Raw genomic sequence first — 9382 nt, 5'->3', positions numbered from 1 at the left:
CCCCCTAAATTATATTTTTTCAACTTTAAATTTGTTGACTTTTCCTAGAGTAACCCCAACATTAGAAAAAGGTGAAACATCACCTTTGTTCATATTTCCATGAAAGCTGTACACCACCAGGGTACAAAGATTGTTATAAAATAAATTACACACCACAAAAACCACAAAGACACACACACACACACGTACACACAATGAGAAATGGAGATTGTGTGCTATTGATTGAACTCAGACAAAACTAAAATGTTCTTGTGCATGTGCAGCATCTCCCCTCCACGACCCCACACATGACTCAAGTTCACAGACAAAAACTATTTCAGACAAAATAAAGACATTTCTGACAAAATAAACATTTCTTGAAAGCATTGTTTACTAATGGGAATGCAGTCAGAGGCTATAAAGGTGCTGCAGATGACAGTCCCACTTGTTTTCTCTTTGCTGAACCATGAGTGAACATTTCAGTGCCCAACAGGTCGTAGATCTGATCTTTTTTCAGATGTCCAGGAGGAACAAGAGAACAATGATTTAGAAGAGGAGGAGGTATCTGAAGAATAAGATGGGGAAGAATACAACCCAGAGCATGATGCATCATCTTCAGATGAAGAAGAAATCCCCCAAGCTGAAAGAGAGACATTTTTGTCAAATAACAGCAAAATAACATGGTCCTTGTCACCATATGACAACCAGGGCAGGATGGAAGCACAAAATGTCATAAGGATGACCCCAGGGCCCACAAGACATGCAGTTGCCCATGCCCAGGACATCACCTCAACATTCTACATGTTCATCACACCAGCCATCGAAAAAATCATCCTGGAGATGACAAATTTGGAGGGTTTCCGTAAATATGGAGACAACTGGAAAAGGATGGATGAGATTGACCTGCATGCCTACATAGGGCTGCTAATCTTAGCGGGTGTGTATTGGTCCCAAGGTGAGGCTACATGTAGTCGCTAGGATGCAGAGAGTGGAAGGGCGATTTTCCGTGCCACGATGCCACTGAAAGTCCTTCCCACTTTCTCAAGAATGCTACGATTTGATAACCGTGAGCCAAGACCTGCAAGACGTGTGAGAGACAAACTGGCAGCCATAAGAGAGGTCAGGGAGAAGTGGGTTGAGCCTCTGCCGTACCTCTACAACCCTCAGCCTTAAGTAACAGTGGATGAGCAACTGGTTCCATTCAGAGGTAAATGTTTATTTCCATATCTGTAATGTAAGTGATTTTCACTGTTAATTTTATTATTGTTTTTCTGTAATATCATTGACTTATGTGATTGTTTTCTGTGACACTGATTGTTATTACTGATAGTAATCTCTTTTATCAAAAGGTCGCTGTCCTTTCCAGCAGTATATGCCCAGCAGGCCAGCAAAGTATGCATCAAGATATGGGTGGCCTGTGACGCACAATCCAGCTACGCTTGGAAGATGCAAGTCAACACAGGGAAGCCGACCGGTGGAGGCCCGGAGAAGAACCAGGGGATGCGGGTTGTGCTTGATGTGACAGATGGACTGAGGGGGCACAATGTCACGTGTGACAATTTCTTCACCTCTTATGAACTCAGCCAGCAGCTCCTGAAGCGGAAGATCACCATGGTTGGCACAGTCCGAAAGAACAAGCCTCAGCTCCCCCCTGCATTCCTCGCAACAAGGGGGAGAGAGGCCTTCTCATCAAAGTTTGCCTTCACGCCCACCACCACTCTAGTTTCTTACCTCCCAAAGAGGACCGTGAATGTGGTCCTCCTGAGCACAGTGCTCAAAACAGCTGAGATCAGTGATCGTGAGGACAGGAAGCCACAGCTGGAATTTACAGCTGCAGGAGGATGACTGCCTGCTGGCCCCTGGTCATCTTCCATAACATCATTGATGTGTCCTCATACAATGGCTTTGTGATATGGAACAAAATCAGCCCTGCCTGGATGCCTGATAAGCGGAACAAGAGTAGGGTGTTCCTAGAGCATCTGGGAAAGGCACTTGTAACCCCACACATTCAAAGACGGGAGTGCCTCCCCCACACAGCAGCCTCTGCAGCGCTTGTGAAAGCTGTTCAGGAGGCTGAATCTTGTCCTGATCCACCTGAGGCTGCAGCTGGGGCAAGCAAGAGGAGGAGATGCCAATTCTGCCCCCCAAAGAAGGACTGTAAAACAAATACTATATGCTGCACATGTGAGAAATACATCTGCAAAGTCCATGCACACACACTTGCATCAAATCAAATCACATTTGTTTGTCACATACACATGGTTAGCAGGTGTTAATGCAAGTGTAGCGAAATGCTTGTGCTTCTAGTTCCGACCATGCAGTAATATCTAGCAAGTAATCTACCAATTCCACAACAACTACCTTGTACACACAAGTGTAAAGGAATGAATACGAATATGTACATAAAAATATATAAATGAGTGATGGCCGAACGGCATAGGCAAGATGCAGTAGATGGTATGGAGTACAGTATATACATATGAGATGAGTAATGTAGGTTATGAAAACATTATATAAAGTGGCATTGTTTAAGGTGGCTAGTGATACATTACATCAGGACGGCAAGATGCAGTAGATGGTATAGAGTAGAGTATATACATATGAGATGAGTAATGTAGGTTATGAAAACATTATATAAAGTGGCATTGTTTAAAGTGGCTAGTGATACATCTAATGACATCAAGATGGCAAGATGCAGTAGATGGTATGGCGTACAGTATATACATATGAGATGAATAATGTAGGTTATGTAAACATTATCTAATATAAATAATATAAAGTGGCAAGTGATAAATTGATTACATCCGTTTTTCCATTATTAAAGTGGCTGGAGTTGAGTCAGTATGTTGGCAGCAGCCACTCAATGTTAGTGATGGCTGTTTAACAGTCTGATGGCCTTGAGATAGAAGCTGTTTTTCAGTCTCTCGGTTCCAGCTTTGATGCACCTGTACTGACCTCGCCTTCTGGATGATAGCGGGGTGAACAGGCAGTGGCTCGGGTGGTTGTTGTCCTTGATGATCTTTTTGGCCTTTCTGTGACATCGGGTGGTGTAGGTGTCCTGGAGGGCAGGTAGTTTGCACCCGGTGATGCGTTGTGCAGACCTCACTACCCTCTGGAGAGCCTTCCGGTTATGGGCGGAGCAGCTGCCGTACCAGGCGGTGATTCAGCCCGACAGGATGCTCTCGATTGTGCATCTGTAAAAGTTTGTGAGTGTTTTTGGTGACAAGCCGAATTTCTTCAGCCTCCTGAGGTTGAAGAGGCGCTGCTGCGCCTTCTTCACCACGCTGTCTGTGTGGGTGGACCATTTTAGTTTGTCCGTGATGTGTACGCCGAGGAACTTAAAACTCTCCACCCTCTCCACTACTGTCCCGTCAATGTAGATAGGGGGCTGCTCCCTCTGCTGTTTCCTGAAGTCCACGATCATCTCTTTTGTTTTGTTGACATTGAGTGTGAGGTTATTTTCCTGACACCACACTCCGAGGGCCCTCACCTCCTCCCTGTAGGCCGTCTCATCGTTGTTGGTAATCAAGCCTACCACTGTCGTGTCGTCTGCAAACTTGATGATTGAGTTGGATGCGTGCATGGCCACACAGTCGTGGGTGAACAGGGAGTACAGAAGAGGGCTGAGAATGCACCCTTGTGGGGACCCAGTGTTGAGAATCAGAGGGGTGGAGATGTTGTTACCTTCCCTCACCACCTGGGGGCGGCCCGTCAGGAAGTCCAGGACCCAGTTGCACAGGGCGGGGTCGAGACCCAGGGTCTCGAGCTTAATGATGAGTTTGGAGGGTACTATGGTGTTAAATGCTGAGCTATAATCGATGAATAGCATTCTTACATAGGTATTCCTCTTGTCCAGATGGGTTAGGGCAGTGTGCAGTGTGATGGCGATTGCGTCGTCTGTGGACCTATTGGGTTGGTCAGCAAATTCAAGTGGGTCTAGGGTGTCAGGTAGGGTGGAGGTGATATGGTCCTTGACTAGTCTCTCAAAGCACTTCATGATGACTGAAGTGAGTGCTACAGGACGATAGTCATTTAGCTCAGTTAGCTTTCTTGGGAACAGGAACAATGGTGGCCCTCTTGAAGCATGTGGGGACAGCAGACTGGGATAAGGATTGATTGAATATGTCTGTAAACACACCAGCCAGCTGGTCTGTGCATGCTCTGTCCTACATGTGCTAATTAGAGTTGATTGATTTATGTTCATTACATTTTTGTTTTGTATCTATGATCTTATTTTATTTTTATTTATTGTTGTTGTTTAAACACCTTGTGGGTGGGAGAAAGGGTTCAAAAAATGGGAGAAGACTTGAATTTTAGTTGAATTCCTCATTGTACAGTATATAATAATATATCACTATGTTGCCAAAAAAGTTCAAGACTGTTATTGTTACCCTTCAATAAAATGCATTCAAAACTACTTTCTGCACATTTCTGCTACTTTCTTAGGCTATACAAGTACTATCACTTGTTAAAAAAAATTATGTTTACACCTATGCAGTACCTTTAGCAATAATAATAATAATAAACCTCTACTTTAGTAAAGAAAACAATTATGACAGGTGTGTTGTAATAAAAACGAGTGGTGTCCACTGATTAAATGCAGTCTTTCTGCATTATGAAGAGGGAAAACCCAGATATTCACAAAGTTTGTGATAAATGACAGGTTGTTTCTTCGTGCAAAATAGATTTGGGGTTTAAAATTCAATTAAGCTGCTTTATCATTTTTGACCCTTAGAACAAGGAGAGTATACAGAATGTTAAGACTACACAAGGGTTAAATCCATAACATTTCAGTTTAACAAGTAACAGTTCATGATCAATTACATCAAAAGCAGCACTAAAATCTAGCAACACTGCACCAGCTAACTTCCTGTCATCCATATTCTTTAACCAATCATCTGTCATTTGTGCTAAGCCCGTACTCGTAGAATGCTCTTCTTTGTATGCATGCTGGAAACCCGTTATCAGATCATTACATGATAAATAATGCTTGATTTGTACAGATACAATTTTTTCAAATAATTGACTTAACACAGGCAGCAAGCTTATAGGACGACTATTAGGACCAGTGAATGCTGATTTTTTATTCTTAGGTAGTGGAATAATAATTCCATGTTTAACTCTGTGTTGTCTGTGTCGCACTGCTTTGCTTTATCTTGGCCAGGTCACAGTTGTAAATGAGAACTTGTTCTCAACTGGCCTACCTGGTTAAATAAAGGTGAAATAAAAATAAATAAAAAAATTACCTTTGACTCTTTCCAGACTTCTGGGCACACCCCATACATCAAGCACTTACTAAAAATATGAGAGATTGGGGTAGATATTTGGTTAGCTGTAACTCTAAGCAATTTTGTGTCAAGATTATCTGTACCAGGTGACTTGTTATCCAAAAGAGACAACAGTATCCTTTCTACCTCTTCCCTTGATAAAATTCAAACATGCATTGCCTCTCCTTCGTGATTATTTATTTTACAAGGTAAGTTGACTGAGAACACATTCTCATTTACAGCAACAACCTGGGGAATAGTTACAGGGGATGAATGAGCCAATTGTAAACTGGGGATTATTAGGTGACCATAATGGTTTGAGGGCCAGATTGGGAATTTAGCCAGGACACCAGGGTTAACACCCCTTCTCTTACAATAAGTGCAATGGGATCTTTAATGACCTAAGAGAGTCAGGAGACCCATTTAACATCCCATCCGAAAGACAGCACCCTACACAGGGCCGTGTCAATCACTGCCCTGGGGCATTGGGATATTTTTTTTAGACCAGAGGAAAGAGTGCCTCCAACTTTCCCTCCAACACCACTTCCAGCAGCATCTGGTCTCCCATCCAGGGACTAACCAGGACCAACCCTGCTTAGCTTCAAAAGCAACCCAGCAGTGGTATGCAGGGTGGTATATGACATGGAGCCATCAGTTGGAATCATAGCATTCCTCAACTTGTCCACATTGCCTGTAAAATATTAATTTGTTTGCGATGTCATGTGTTTTTGTAATAAATATACCATCTGATTCAACAAAAGAGGCGGACATGTTTGTCTTCCTATCCATAATAGTGTTCAACATTCTCCACAGTTTTTTACCATCACCCTTTACTTCATCAATGTTGTGCTGATAGAATCCCTTCTTTCCTTTGTTTAGCTTGGTCACAACATTTATTAATTTACAATAACTTTGCTAACCAAACAGAGTGCCAGATTTATCTGCTACTTTCTTGGCATCATAACGTTGAATCATAACATTTCTCAGCTCATCATCAATCCATGTGGCACCGTTTGACCTCACAGTGCATTTTCTTAAAGGGGCATGCTTATCAGCTATACTCATAAATAATTTCATAAACAAACTTAGGGACGTTTCAGGATCATCCTTACTACACACTTCTAACCATTGCACATTTTTAATCTCATCCACGATTGAGTCCTGATTGAACACTCTGTAGGACCTTTGGTAGATTACCTTCGGGCCAGCCTTTGGAAGTGAACATTCTGGTTGGTAAGGTCATAACTTGGGTCAGGTTTTGAGCAAGGATCCCGGGACATATATCAGCGGTTCCAGGGTTAACGATAACTGCGTCCCAGGATCCAGATATGAAAAGGAAAACTATTGTAAACTTTTACCATAGTAGTTTGTTGTTAAAGTAAAACAAACCGAGTCTCTAGTCTTGTACTGCGCGTGTTGATGACCACGCGTGTTGATGGAAATAAGAAAGAGAGCGATAGATCATGCTGTTTAATCAGCTTCTTGATATGCCACACCTGTCAGGTGGATGGATTATCTTGGCAAAGGAGAAATGCTCATTAACAGAGATGTAAACAAATTTGTTCACAAAATTTGATAGAAATAAGGTTTATGTGTGTATGAAACATTTCTGGGATCTTTTATTTCAGCTTATGAAACATGGGATGAACACTTTACATGCTGCGTTTATATTTTTTGTTCAGTGTAAAGACGTTAAATGTCTTACCTGTGATTAAATGTTTTCCACCAACAGCTACATGTAGACTACATGGACACTGGGTCCCCACATTTCCCACTCTTCCACTGTCACGTCCTGACCAGTATAGGGGTTATTTGTTATTGTAGTTTGGTCAGGACGTGGCAGGGGGTGTTTGTTTTATGTGGTTCAGGGTGTGTTTTGTGTATGTGTTTAGGTAGAGGGGTATTTGATTTATTAGTCCAAGGTTTGTTTGTCATTGTTCTATGTTAGTATATTCCTATGTTCTATCTAGTCTTTTGTAGTTCTATGTTTAGTTAATTGGGGTCGGACCTTCAATTGGAGGCAGCTGGTTATTGTTGCCTCTGATTGAGGGTCCTATAATTAGGAGTTTGTTTTTCATGGGACTTTGTGGGAGATTGTTCTTGTTTAGCTGTTTTGCATGACAAGACTGTCAAGTTTGTTTTTGTTTTGTTTTGGTCTTATGTGTTTTCCTTCTTCACCAAATATAAAGAAGATAAGTATATATTTTCCCGCTGCGTCTTGGTCTCTACCCTACGACGCCCAATAGCTTGAAGCCACAGCACAAGGCTCTCTAGCAGGCTCTGTTTCCCTATGTGGGAGCATTGCGAACTGTAGGTCGGAATATTTGACCTGGTTACATGTACATTGAACAACACAGCAGCTTTTCTGGATTTTTTGTTATTTCTGTAATAAAGAAGTTGCCTTTTTTACAATGGGGGTCAATAGGAAAGAATGTTGGTGGTCAAGGGGAATTCCTTATTATTATGTGAATACTGACTGGGACTATTCTCTCCAGTGCTGTAAAGTACTTAAGTAAAAATACTTTCAAGTACTTCTTAAGTAGTTTTTTGGGGTATCTGTACTTTACTTTACTATTTATATTTTTGACAACTTTTACTTTTAGTTCACTACATTCCTATAGAAAATGATGTACTTTTTCCATACATTTTCCCTGACACCCAAAAGTACTCGTTACATGATGAATGCTTAGCAGGATTGGAAAATGGTCCAACTGATGCACTTATCAATGGAACACATTGTCATCCCTACTGCCTCTGATCTGTCCGACTCACTAAATACAAATGCATTGTTTGTAAATGATGTCTGAGTGTTGGAGTGTGTCCCTGGCTATTAGTACATTTTAAAAACAAGAAAATGGTGCCGTCTGCTTTGCTTAATATAAGGAATTTGAAAGGGTTTATACTTTTACGTTTGATACTTTAGGGATTACATTTACTTTTGATACTTAAGTATATATAGAACCAAATACATTTAGACTTTTACTGAAGTAGTATTTAACTGGGTGACTCACTTTTACTTGAGTAACTTTCTATTAAGATATCTATACTTTTACTCAAGTATGAAAGTTGGGTACTTTTTCCACTGCTGATTCTCTCTAACCTCATTATGTCAATGGTGTGTCCTAGTTACAATGTAGAGAAAAAAAACAAAGTTACCATGGAGATTACACAGATGGTGATTTGTAATGCAGGGCTATGAAACCATGTTTTCGTTACGGAAATATTTTGTCACACTTCCAGCGCTAGTGGTGGAACTGAACACTGTGAGGGTTGAGAGCCAGAGGAACGTAACAGCAGAACAATGTGTTATGTCTCAACAGCGGTGTATACTATTTTGTCTATCATTTTAATCATGCCTTTTAAAATTGTGTTTCTAACCAGCTAGATCTCATCTCATCCAGAGCTTTCATAAAAAAAACTTGGGGTCCAAAACATGACTAGCTCCTGGCCCGATATGACTATCTCTTAACCTGGCTGTTAATCTAACATCTGCTATGGAACATCTGACTGAAAGATTAAAGGATTGTTAAGCCTTGAGACAATTGAGACATGGATTGTGTATCAAATCAAATCAAATTCTATTGGTCACATACACATATTTAGCAGATGTTATTGCGGGTGTAGCGAAATGCTTGTGTTCCTAGCTCCAACAGTGCAAGATTGTGTATGTGTGCCATTCAGAGGATGAATGGGCAAGACAAAATATTTAACTGCCTTTGAACGGGGTATGGTAGTAGGTGCTTGTCGCACCGGTTTGAGTGTGTCAAGAACTGCAACGCTTCTGGGTTTTTCACCATCAGCAGTTTCCCGTGTGTATCAAGAAGGTCCACCACCCAAAGGACATCCAGCCAACTTGACATCCTGTGGAGCGCTTTCGACACCTTGTAGTCCATGCCCCAACGAATTGAGACTGTTCTGATAGCAAAAGGGGGTGCAACTCAATATTAGGAAGGTGTTCTTAATGTTTTGTACACTCAGTGTATGTGTTAAACACTTTACATGCCAAGGATTTAATTGAGAGAGAGAGAGAGAGAGAGAGAGAGGGAGAGAGAGAGAGAGAAGGGAGTTCCCTTGTAAACAGTCAGGGATTCCATCCTACTCTATGACACGTCTGGGTGTCCCCCGTTGGATTGGTT

The sequence above is a fragment of the Salmo trutta genome, chromosome 1 (genome assembly GCF_901001165.1).
Source record: "Salmo trutta chromosome 1, fSalTru1.1, whole genome shotgun sequence".
Lineage (NCBI taxonomy): Eukaryota > Metazoa > Chordata > Actinopteri > Salmoniformes > Salmonidae > Salmo > Salmo trutta.
The sequence above is the reverse complement of the archived record's forward strand: the minus strand, read 5'-3'. Positions refer to the sequence as shown.